Raw genomic sequence first — 13,422 nt, forward strand, 5'->3', positions numbered from 1 at the left:
TTGGGGGGGGGGGGGTTATTTTGATTTTGTACTATCAATCTTTTGTGGACTTTTAAAGAGTATATATGTGCACCTGCTCTTATAGTTTATGGGTCATTTCAAATGCTAGACTTGAGTTGTTTTAGCTTTGGAGATTCTGGATCATGTACAAATTTTGTCTTGGAAGTGGTTGAAAGTTCGAAGAGCAGATTTTGCCTACTCATTTTCGAGTTGGATTTTGAATTCCTTGGAGTGTTTAACATGATCAAGGAGAGGTTAATTGATGGTCTGAAATATTGTGTTTTTTAAGTCTGCAAGCTGTCAGGAGGGAGTACTACTTGGTGCGATTTGCTATTATGCAGGAGGGAGTTCTACTAGTATTTGGTTTAATTGAGGAGGTTGTTCATGCATCTTAGTGCTGAGTTAATTTTGCTCTGGTGCATAATAGTTTTAGTTGCAGAGGAAGAACAAGCAAAAGGAAGAAGATGAAGAAAGAAAGAAAAAATCCACGCTTTTGCGGAGATTTTTAGTCATCAATATTTTAATTCATCAAGGGTGTTAACTTTAGATAAATAAAAGGATCATTCTAAATCATTTTGAAAAATAAAAGATAAAAAATGAACTTTAAAAAAAATGATAAAAGACCAATTAAGTTATTTGACTTTTTTATCCAAATTAATTAAAATCGGGTCAAAATCAGAACTTACATAATATTTTTTATCACTTATTTATTTATTTAATCCAATTATGCAGCATATGTTTGATGGGAATTTTTATAATTGAAAAAATATTTGTGTCATAATTAGAGAATTCAATACGAAAGACATCAAAAAATTCTATTTAAGATTGGTTAAAATGTTTTTTTATGGAAATATTTTTTTTGATAAATTAATAAATTTTATTTTAAGTATTTAATATTTTGTTTAATTCTTAATAAAATAACAATTTTATTTTCTCTCTTTATTTTTTTATTTTAGTTCTTTTAATATATCCATTTTAGCATAACAGTCATTTTTTCTAGTGACACATCAGCATTAGTAAAATACTTCGGTAACTAAAAATTTTCATGATAACAATCGTGAAAAAAAAGGTGGAAAATTCACAAAATAATAAGAATTGATAAAATGTGTGATTAAGTTTTTGTTAAAACACGGTGCAGCAAAGTGTGTGAGGAGTTTGGGTGTTTTAAAACGAATAAGGGGAAGGTTTGTATTTTTTTTTTTAATTTTGTTTTGTTTATTGAAACTGTGCATTTCATCTCACGTTTTAGTTTTAACTGTTTGTTCATTGTTATTGCTTTTCTACAAAAGATTGATAAAACCTTCAAAATAGGAACGCTTGTACTAGCAGAATTTAGTTATTGGGAACGAATACTAGTATTTAGGGTAGGCTATTCAAACTTTAGGTTCATTGTACTATAATGTATGATATGTTTGTCCTAAATCACATTTTATATGCATTATAAGTCATCAGTCATAACACAGTTACCAACTTACCATACAAATGAATTCACATCAAATTGAACTCAAAACCTTGAAACATGAAACATATGTGGACCTTATTGTTATCCACTTATATGTTATTCAATGTGCTTATTTTTATCTAATGTTGAACTTCTTATTCATACACTCACTTCAACAATTAACAAGATATACTATTTGGCCTTTATATTATTAAAAAGGTTTTTGATATAAAGGATCTCAGATATTAATCTACCACCAATTTTGTCATAGGTTAATAATTGCAGGAGTTGGTTAATTAATTGCACCTCAACTTTAATATCTTTTGTTCACTACAAGAAATGTGAGTTTTGTAGTCAAAAAGTTAGCATTAACCACAACACCAACGCTACTAGTCGATGTTATAGACGCAAACTTTTAGATTCTATTTTATTTTTTATTGTTTCAGCTAACACTAAAATAGAAAGTAGTAGAGAACTAGTGTTGACCGTGACCCATGTTAAATATTTATTTTAGGTTAAAAAATAAGTATCACCATTTATCTTATTTTGAGTTTTTAAATTGCTATTCTAATTTTAAAATTTTTAAAAATGCTTCTCTTACTTATTTAATTAATGACATGTTAATCCTTTGAAAATTTTATTATTTTTGATTTCTTATGCATGATTTTAATTTTTTATTTCTTAATTGATTTAATACATAAAACTTGTTTAAATAGATTTATCTACATGAAAATTATATGAGGACAAATTAACATTAAAAAAAGTAATAAACATAACCAGCCTTATCAACAACTAAAAAATATGATATTAAATTTTTTATTTTTTCAAAGTATGGTAAAAGCACATATTTTATCTATTTTTATTTTTATAGAAATAATAAAAATCTTATATATTTATTCTAGATCTTTCTTTCTACATGATTTCCGTTATTTTCATTTCCATTAAACGAAACAATAAGAAAAATGAAAAATAAAGAAGAAAAAATTAAATTATTTGTGTACTCGTTTGATTAGACAGAGGTTAAAAGAGAAAAAAAAATATATTATACGCTAAAGCCATAAAATAATTAAGAGAAAGAAAAGTTAAATTTTTTCCCAATTTCTCTAGCCAATTGATTAATTTCTTTTAAAAAAGAAAACAAGTTATTTTGTCTTTGTATTGAAAGTTAATTTTTTATTTATTTATTTATATTATTTTCCCCTCATTATTTTTTTTTTAGGTACGATAATTTTTTTTTTTGAAAAAACAATGTAATTTCCACACAAAACACACATGCTCATTACTCACCAAACCAAACCATTAAACCTGTTAACAGAGAAAGTGTGAAAAACCCCTCTCTCTCTCTCTCTCTCTCTATCAGGTTTGCAACGAGGAAACAACACCAGAGCTCTTCGATCTTCCAGAACATTCTAGTAGGACGAAAGAGATTCATTCTTCACTTCAAACTGCAAACAACCAAAACACTAACCCGTTTTCATGGACTTGTACGGTCGGGGCCCCGCGAGAAATGTACACAACCCAGTGAACCAACCCGAATGGCGCTCACCGGGCACCGACACTGGTCTCGAAGGTCTGTTTCTCTCTTCTTTCCGTTCTGTTAGGGTTTCCTTAATGTTGAAGTTAGGGGTTTTGTTTCTCTCTTTCTAATTAGGGTTTTTGATTTTTGGTGTAGAATCGATGTGGCATTTGACGCTGGGTGGTGGTGGCGAATCTTACCCGGAGCGACCCGGTGTGCCTAATTGTGTGTATTACATGCGGACTGGGGTGTGTGGATATGGTGGCAGGTGTCGTTACAATCACCCTCATGATCGTGCTGCGGTAACACTTTCCCATCACTATGAGAATTGAGATAATCTGCATTAGGTTAGAATTCTATGGAAGTGTCTTGTTGCTCTTGGTTTTAGTATTAGGTGTTATTTTCATGCCTTTTTTTCCCCTGGTGTTGAGAGTTGGTGTTATTTCTAAAGGTTATTGTTTTGTCCAAATCTTCACTAATAGTTGATGTGTTTTTAGTGATAAAGGGGGAGTTGAATTTTGACTTTCTCATTGGGGAGTGTCATTTCAAAGTGAGAGTCCAGTTTTAGAGGGTAAATTGGATTCATGTTGCATAAACCAAAAAGCATAGAAGAATGTAGATGACAGATAGAAAAATTAGATGACTAGTTTTTTTTTTTTGTTCGTCTTAGTATAGACATGTATTGACTCAATTGAGTCAACTATGGCTTAGGTTGTTGCGGCGGTAAGAGTTACAGGGGACTACCCCGAACGGTTGGGGGAACCTCCATGTCAGGTATAATTATTTTCCCCGTTTAAATGATTTGCTCAATGTAAAATCTAGAAACTTCTTATATTTCCAATTTAATGTGGTTATTAACACTTGGTGTTTATGATGAGCAGTATTATTTAAAAACTGGAACCTGTAAATTTGGTGCATCCTGTAAATTCCACCATCCTAAAAATGGAGGTGAATATTTAAGCCAAGCTCCACTAAATGTTTATGGATACCCGTTACGGTCGGTATGATAATGGCACTTCTTTTTGCTCTTCTTCTCCCTCGCGTAATTGACAGCAAATTATGCGATGTTAAGCCATGCCTTTTGTTTAAACAGGATGAGAAAGAATGCTCCTACTATTTGAAAACAGGGCAGTGCAAATATGGTATATCTTGTAAATTCCATCATCCTCAACCGGCGGGCACATCATTGCCAGCATCTGCTGCTCAATTTTATCAACAGGTGCAGTCTCCTACAGTTCCTCTGCCTGAACAGTATGTAGGAGCTTCCTCGAGCTTGAGAGTGGCCAGGCCTCCTATATTGCCTGGTTCATATGTGCAAGGGGCTTATGGTCCTGTATTTCTTTCCCCAGGGGTTGTCCAATTTCCTGGATGGAATCATTATTCGGTCAGAGGGATGTGTGTGTGTGGTGAAAAGTCAATATTTTCTTCATTTTAGGAGTCACTTTATTCTGACATTTTTAAATTGGTGTAGGCACTTCCTGGCACTCAACCTGGTGTTGGGGCTACATCTTTATATGGAGTGACCCAGTTGTCATCACCAACATCAGCTTTTGCTAGACCATATACACTGCTGCCCTCTTCCACTGGCCTTTCAGGAAGCAACCTGAAGGAACAATTATATCCCAAAAGACCTGGTGAACCAGATTGCCAATACTATCTGAGAACAGGGGACTGTAAATTTGGATTAGCTTGTCAATATCATCATCCTCAGGATCATGTTGTGGCACAGCCACTTCTTAGCCCTGTTGGACTTCCTTTACGTCCGGTATGTGGTTACTCACTTGATTTGATTATTTGATCGTCTGTTTAATTTCTTAGATTCAATTATGCTGTATGATACATATACAAGTGTGTGAATACCACATCTATTCTTCTCAGGGCTCAATACTTGCATTTCCTTCTTATTAGAAATCAAAATCTGTAGGTACTTGACAATCTGCTCTTTTTGTGCCTTGGGCCCTGATAGTATTAGTGTTTCCCTGCTTAGTATTTAACTCAGTAACCTGGCTTCAGTTGCACTACGGTCAACACGGACAGCAGTCAATCTGGAGTAGGAGATAATGTACAACTTTTGCTTTGTACAATTGCAGAGTTGGTCCTAGAAGCACATGATTGATTTTATATGGATACACACATGCCCTCTACACAAGAGACTTTGGTCATTGAAGTCCTCATTTCATGTCAAAAACCTACCTTCCAAAAAGCTAGTGACACACATGCACATGCACATACACACAGTCCTAATGTAAAACATGCTGTTTACTCTATTTTTCTTTTCAAGTTAAAATGATATTAATGTGACTTGCTGTATTTTACATATATGTCTAAAAGTTCTATGTTTTACTTTTAACAATAAAATCTATCTCATGAATGTTTTATATGGGTATCATCTTTGAATGGTTAAGGCATTTCAGTTTCCAAGTATAAATGCCAATATATTGATGATGTACTTGATGTTAAATTTGTAGCACAGTAGTTTCAATTCTATATTGAGTTGAGTTTTGCATGCTTGATGTTGCATTATGTTTGGGGGGAATATGAGATTTAAACATAGGATCTGAACCAGGGCTACAACGGAAAGGATTTGGTTTCATCATTACGTTGCAAATAAATTTTGTTCACGGTCAACTATTTTTCTGCCTACTGAGGAAAAATGAACAATTGGATGCACGAAAGAACAAGTTATTCCTCTTGAATTCAGGTAGCCCTGCATGGATTTCAGATGCAACAAGCTATGCAGTTGTGAATATGTGAGTTGTGACTATAATGCATGTGCAAATACAATCATTCATGATGGAGTTAGCCACATGTAGCAGTAGTGAATATAGCTTTGTCAAATCATATATTTGTTTTTCCTCTCTGGTTCTTGGAGTTCAGTGGCTGATTAAAGGATTTATATTATTTGTTTGAAGCGTGAATTTAAGGTGGAAGGATTAATTGTTCTTAAGCACATTCTCATGTTTTGTTGCAGCATTGCATTTTGTGTTGTTTTATTTTGGGATTTTTTTTTCTTAATGAATTTGTTTTCTAGAAAACAGGGGTTACAACCTTGTGCATTTTATTTGCAAAATGGGCATTGCAAATTCGGCTCCACGTGCAAATTTGACCATTCTTTGGGATCTATGAGATACAGTCCATCGGCATCTTCTCTCATTGATGTGCCAGTTACTCCATACCTAGTTGGGTCGTTGCTGTCTCAATTGGTTCCTTCAACATCAGCGGACCTTCGGCCTGAACTGGCCTGAACTGATGTCAGGGTCCAAAAAGGAATCCTTTTCGGCCAGAATACCTTCTTCTGGAAATAGTTCTGGTACTTCTGTCGGTCTAATTTTCTCACAAGGTGGGTCTGTCTTGCTATCTGACGTGCAACTCTCAAGTCAGAGCTCTGCCCCTACAAATAGTAGCAGAAGCACCCGACAAAGTGGTGAGATACGTTGACCTGGCTAGTGTCAACTTGAAAATGAGTCCTCGTTTTGTGTTGGATGTGATTTCACAAGACTTCATTGCTTCTGTCTATAGTCCTCAATATTTTGATGGCAACTGTTCAAAGTTTCACTATCGCTGTTTAGAATTCATCATCCAATTCTGTTTAGAACCCCATGCTAGGTCATTCTCTTTTGTGCTCACCCCATCTGATTATATTATTATCTCGAATAAGGTTCAATAGAAAACTTCATATTGTATATTCTTTCTCCCTTCTGAATATTATTATTTTACCTTCATTTATGGCGACAGAGCCTAGTCCATACTCCGTACAGGAGGGCACAAGTTCCAGTTTTGCTACTGCTTTTGAGTACTTGCCATTTCCCCCATACTTAGCTGGCTTATAGAATAAATGTCTTTTTATTTTATTTTTTACGAAACTTACAGTATCATTCTCTTCTAATCTGATGCGCAAATTGGCGATTTGACTGACCTTGGAGGGAGACCTTACACATTATTTGCTTATTGACAATTTTTTTTGAATCTAGAAAAATATTAAAAATATGAATAAAAGTCAATATTCAAAACTTTAATTGATTAATAGAAATTAGAGTGTTTTCTTATTTTATATGGGCTTTTTTATTACTTCTTTTCATTCCCTCGTCATTTCATCTTGATACAAACAGTTGAAGATTTTAATTTTTGTATTTTGACAATTTTTTCGTCTTTAAATTTCTTTTTCCCCAGACTCCATCGAATCAAAGTCTTAATAAAGTTATGAGATACATATAATAAGAGTGCTTATATTTTTCCTAATAATACTTATTTATAAAAGATAAAGAGCCACAAGGTCTGAAACGATACTTATGGTTGCATAATTACTTAAGTTTCTAAATAGGACATCAAACAATTTCAAATTTCATTGACTACCCTTTTCTTGTCCCCACATAAAAGAAAAAAAGCAAACAGTTTAGAATTTCAGCTGATCAGTCAAATAGTCATCAATCACAACTAAAATGACCAAATTTTGTCACTAATCTTCCAGTAACTTTAACTACCTCTATTGGTACAAAGCAAAGAAAATCATTGTATTTAAAATCTGAATTACAAAATAAACTTCAATAAGAATAAATTAAACTCGAAGTAAATATGAATTTCTTTTTTATTTTATAATTCAAACTCAATTCAATTCAAATTTGTAAACAATTCAGTTTAAATTGTTAATTCAAATCACATGAAGCAAAATTTAAAATAAGACTAACATTTTAAAAAGGTTAAAACTATAAAGTTTTGTAGTAACATTTTATCTAATTGTCAATGTAATATGCTTACCGCACACGACTTATTATTTTACTAATATTTATGAAGTATTTTGATTTTTTTATAATTGATAAGATTTAAAACTAATATTATATTACATTTATTTATTTGATACAAAAAATAAAATTTGTTTCGAACTTGACATAATTCAAGTTCATTATGCCCCATAAGCTCAAGATGACTACTGGAAGCTAGCCAGACTCAATAGTTCCAAGTCAGAAAAAATTGGCAACAATTAGCATAAACGAAGAGTCTCCTAATAATCTAAAGATAGTTTAAAAGCTTTTGATTTTCCAACCAAGAAATAATTACTTTATCACTAAAAGATTATCTTGTTGTCCTATTTTATCTCCTCATATCAACACCCGAAAAAGCCTATTAATCTATTATACAAATATGCATCATAAGTCATGTATGAACTCTATTCTGATGACCTTTTAGCTCTTGTCTTATTGACTTTGAACATCAAAGTTTTTCTAGCTTACTTTTCCACCACTCCTTTAAGTAGAAGATCACACCCAAAATATGAAGTTGTTGAAAAATAACTTGAAAGCTCGCATAAAATACGTGTTATCTAGCTTTAAATTGGCAATAAATAAAATCGATATTGAGTCAATTCATGAATTATACATAGCTAAAATTGAATTAATTTAATTAATAAATTAAAATCTTTAGTGATTCATGAAGCAAGTTGAAGAAATTAATTTTCAAACCATGTTTGTGGACCCTACTCCCAACCCAAAGGAGGAAATAAGCGGAAGGACATATGCGTCATTTCAGAAAAGGATGAGTGTCGGTTACCGGTTAAGTTAGAACTCCGTTTTCCGTTTGAAACTAAGAATACATTCGGCGAGCATTTTGGTGTATTTGGCGGGTAGGCACACACCCAAATCCCAAACAAGGAAAAAGCGAAAATAAATAAAAATTAATAGAGAAAGAAAATGAAGCTGAAAAGTCCATCAGAGCACACTAGAGAGTAGAGACCGTACAGTCCTAGTCAGAGAGACACACAACACTACACCAAACCAACGCACGCTTGTACAGTGAAGTGAAGCTGTGGAAATTTCCTTCGAGGAAACAAGACAACCTCGCCGATCTCACGGAACATTCTAGTAGCAACCAACGAGAATCTTCACTTCAAACAACCAAACACTAAATCGTTTGCATGGACTTGTACGGTCGGGGTCAGGCCAGAAATGGATCCAACCCGGTGAACCAGCCTGAATGGCGCTCGCCGGGCACCGACACTGGCCTCGAAGGTTCGATTCCCCTTTTCTTCCCATTCTGTTAGGGTTTCCTTAATGTGGAAGTTAGGGTATGCTAGGTTAGGGGTTTTGTTTCTGTCTTCTAATTAGGGTTTTGATTTTTGTTGTAGAATCGATGTGGCATTTAACGCTGGGTGGTGGTGAATCTTACCCGGAGCGACCCGGTGTGCCCAATTGTGTGTATTACATGCGAACCGGTGTGTGCGGATATGGTAGCAGGTGTCGTTATAATCACCCTCGCGATCGTGCTGCGGTAACACTTTCCATCGTTTTGCGATAATCTGCATTAGGTTATAATTTCATGAAACACTCTTGCTGCTCTTTGTTTAAGTAGTAGGCATCAATTTCATGCCTTTTTTGCCCCTGATTTTCCAATGTTCACTAATTGTGTAGTTAAGTTTTTTTTTTTTTTTGGGGGGGGGGGGGGGGGGATGTGAATTATGACATTCTCAAATTTGAAGTGAGAATCCAGATTAGGTGATAAGCTGTTTTTTGTGTTGCATAAACCCATTTTAGCAGGAAGGAATTGGGATTAGAAGAATGTTCATGTAGATAACTAGTTTTTTATTCCTTCGTATTGCTATAGTGTATAAGTATGAATTGACTCAGTTGAGTCAAATGTTGCTTAGGTTGCTGCGGCAGTAAGAGTTACAGGGGACTACCCAGAAAGGGTGGGGGAACCTCCGTGTCAGGTATAGTTTTTTTTTTTTTTTCTCTCCCTTAAATTATTTTTTTCATTGTAAATCTGGCGATTGTTATGTTTCCAATTTAAAATGGTTATACTAATTCTTGTTCTTTCTGATGAGCAGTATTATTTAAAGACTGGAACCTGTAAATTTGGTGCATCCTGTAAATTCCACCATCCAAAAAATGGAGGTGGATATTTAACCCAAGCTCCATTAAATATTTATGGATACCCGTTACGGCCGGTTTGACTCTTCTTTTTGCTCTTCTGCTCGTTCATGTTACCTACACCAAATAAATGTAATGATTAAACCATGCCTTTTGTTTAAACAGGGTGAGAAAGAATGCTCCTACTATTTAAAAACGGGGCAGTGCAAATTTGGTATATCTTGTAAATTCCATCATCCTCAACCTGCTGGCACATCATTGCCAACTTCTGCACCTCAATTTTATCAACAGGTGCAGTCTCCCACGGTTCCTCTGCCTGAACAGTATGGAGGAGCATCCACAAGCTTGAGAGTGGCCAGGCCTCCTGTATTGCCTGGTTCATATGTACAAGGGGCTTATGGTCCTGTACTTCTTTCTCCAGGGGTTGTCCAATTTCCTGGATGGAGTCATTATTCGGTGAGAGGGACATGTGTGTGTGTGTAGAGAAAAGTCAAATTTTTTTTTATTTCAGCAGTTGCGTTATTCTGACATTTTTAAATTGGTGCAGGCACCTGTAAGTCCTGTGCTATCTCCTGGCGCTCAACCTACTGTTGGGGCCACTTCTTTATATGGAGTGACCCAGTTGTCATCCCCAACATCAGCTTTTGCTAGACCATATACTCCTCTGTCCTCTACTACCGGCCCTTCAGGAAGCAATCTGAAGGATCAATTTTTTCCTGAAAGACCCGGTGAACCTGAATGCCAATACTATCTGAGAACAGGGGACTGTAAATTTGGATTAGCTTGTCGATATCATCATCCTCGGGATCATATTGTGGCACGGCCACTTCTTAGCCCTGTTGGACTTCCTTTACGTCCGGTATGTATGGTTACTCACTTGATTTGATTATTTTGTTTAATTGTCTGTTTTAGATTTATTTAAATTTTAAGTTGTGTATAAAAATGGAGTAACTTCACCGAATTTGTCATAATTTTTAATGTTATCCATATAAATGTACGTATATACAAAAGTATGAATAAAACATCTATTCTGCTCAGGGAACACTACTTATATTTCCTACTTATTAGAAATCAAAATCTGTAGGTAGTCTAGACAAGCTGCTCTTTTGTGCCTTGGGCCCTGATATTATTAAAGTATCCCTGCTTAGCAATTAACTCGTAGCCTGGCTTCAGGTGCACTAGGATCAACATGGACAGCAATCGATCAGGAGTAAGAGACAATATTCAACTTTTGCTTTGCACAATTGCAGAGTTGGCTCTTTACAGCACATGATATATATATGTATATATCATGCCCTCCACACGAGCCTTTTTGGCTTGAAATGTGGAATTCAATTTCTTATTTAGAAGAATGGGGATAGCTAAGATTGAACTCATAGTCACATGGTCATAGAAGCCATCATTTCATGTCAAAAACCAACTTTCGTAAATAGTTTAAGCTGTTGAATAAGAGCATGTGATTGTATTCTTTTTCTTTTCTATATATATAACAGTCCTAATGTAAAACCTGCTATTCACTCTATCTTTCTTTTTAAATTAATATGGTATAAATGTGACTTGCTATATTCCGTATGTCTGAAATTTAAAATTCTGTTTTAAACTTAATTCTACCATGCAAGTGATGGTTAAGGCTTTTGAGTTTCCAACTGACAAGGCCAATGTACTGATAATATGCATGCATGATGCCAATTTTGTAGCGTGGTAGTTTCCATTCTATCTTGAGTTGAGGTTTGCATGATTGATGTTACCTCATGTTTGGGGGATACGAGATGGAAACATAGGATCTGAACTGGGGACTACATCAGAAAGGGTTTGGATTCATCGATACATTGGATGTAAATTTCTGTTGTGGTCAACTATATTTCTGCCTTATTAAGGCAGCATGCTATTTTCTCAGCTATTGGATATCACAACAGCACAAGTTACTCAAATTCAGGTAGCCTTGCATAGACTTACATGCAACAACCTATGCAGTTGTGCACACTTGTGATCAGAATGCATGTGGCAATACTATTATTCACAACGGAGTTACCCACATGTAGCAATAGTGATCACAGCATAATCAATTCATATACTTGTTTTTCCTCTCATTTACACTAGTGGTTAGAGTTCAGTGGCTGATTAAAGGATTTATGTTATTGGTTTGAAGCATTGATTTTATGTGGAAGAATTAATTGTTCTTAAGCACATTCTCGTGTTTTGTTTCAGCATTGCAATTTATGTGTTTTTTATTTTTCATTTTTGGGATTTTTCTTAATTAATTCGATTTCTAGAAAACAGGGGGTACAACCTTGTGCATTTTATTTGCAAAATGGGCATTGCAAGTTTGGCTCCACGTGCAAATTTGACCATCCTTTGGGATCTACGAGATACACACCATGGGTATCTTCTTTCATTGATGTGCCAGTTACTCCATACCCAGTTGGGTCGTTGCTCTCTCAGCTGGCTCCTTCAACAACATCTTCAGAGCTTCGGCCTGAACTGATGTCAGGGTCCAAAAAGGAATCCCTTGCAGCCAGAATATCTTCTTCTGGAAATAGTTCTGGTACTTCTGTGGGTCTAATTTTCTCACAAGGTGGGTCTGTTTCGCTATCTAATGTGCAACTCTCAAGTCAGAGTTCCGCCCCCTCTAAGCAGTAGCAGAAGCACCAGACAAAGCCGCGAGATACGGGAATGCAAACTTGAAAATAACTCATTATCTATTGGATGTGATTTCACAAGCCTCCATTACTTCTGTCTATAGTCCTCAGTACTTTGAAGGCAACTGTTCAAAGTTTCACATTCGCTGTTGAAAATTCATCATCCAATCCTGTTTATAGCCGATACTAGGTCATTCTCTTTTATGCTCATCTCATCTGATTATATTAGTATTTCAAATAAGCTTCAATAGAAAACTCCATATTATCTACTCTTCCTCTCTTCTGCACATTACTACTATTCTTTGTTTATAGCGTTTGTGTGATGATTGTCATTACATTTATGCGTGTTTGAGACAAGGCCTAGTCCCTGCCCTACTAAGATGATGAGAGAGCTTATGTTCCAGTTCAGCCACTGCTTAACTAGTTTATGGATTTTCTTTATTTATTTATTTTTACCAAACTTACATACACTACAATTCTCTCTCTCCCTCCCGAGAGAGATATATTCTCCAAAATCTGATACGCAAATTGGCGATTTTACATTCTTGGAGGGAAAATCGAGGTTGGCATTTTTTTTTTTAGTTTTTTTTAGATTATTATTGGATGGACTGTCTGTACTGGATTAAATTATTTTATTTTCTTTTGAGATGTATGAAATCGCGCTTTAGATGTGGAAGTTATAATTATTATAATTTTTTAAAATTGTATCCAAAATATGGAACTAAACACACTAATATACTAACTCGATGGTGCGTACAGTTGATGCTATATAGCTTCTGCATCTTAATTCTTATCTGTCTGACGTACGTATATACGCGGAACACACACACAGAGTGAGAGAATGGAACACTTGAGGGAGGGAACAAAGAGTATCTAACACCTGTCTAACACTTGAGAGAATCGGAACACAACAGTTGGTTAAGCTATTGGATATATATTAGGGGTATTATTAAAAGAAACCTTGTG

General features: G+C 34.9%; 2 pseudogenes across 2 annotated transcripts; both read left to right on the forward strand.

The window, feature by feature from the left end:
- The first annotated feature begins 2,723 nt into the window (after positions 1-2,723).
- LOC114372082 lies at positions 2,724-6,771 on the forward strand (annotated as a pseudogene). The gene is made up of 7 exons (XR_003658151.1): positions 2,724-3,011; positions 3,114-3,259; positions 3,669-3,731; positions 3,839-3,958; positions 4,051-4,341; positions 4,429-4,722; positions 5,996-6,771. The product of XR_003658151.1 is annotated as a zinc finger CCCH domain-containing protein 32-like (transcript).
- A 1,769-nt stretch (positions 6,772-8,540) lies between these two features.
- Positions 8,541-12,864, forward strand: LOC114372305 (annotated as a pseudogene). The gene is made up of 7 exons (XR_003658199.1): positions 8,541-8,959; positions 9,076-9,218; positions 9,595-9,657; positions 9,775-9,894; positions 9,983-10,273; positions 10,365-10,676; positions 12,098-12,864. The product of XR_003658199.1 is annotated as a zinc finger CCCH domain-containing protein 32-like (transcript).
- The last annotated feature ends 558 nt before the right edge of the window (positions 12,865-13,422 follow it).

The sequence above is a fragment of the Glycine soja genome, chromosome 10, assembly GCF_004193775.1.
Source record: "Glycine soja cultivar W05 chromosome 10, ASM419377v2, whole genome shotgun sequence".
Lineage (NCBI taxonomy): Eukaryota > Viridiplantae > Streptophyta > Magnoliopsida > Fabales > Fabaceae > Glycine > Glycine soja.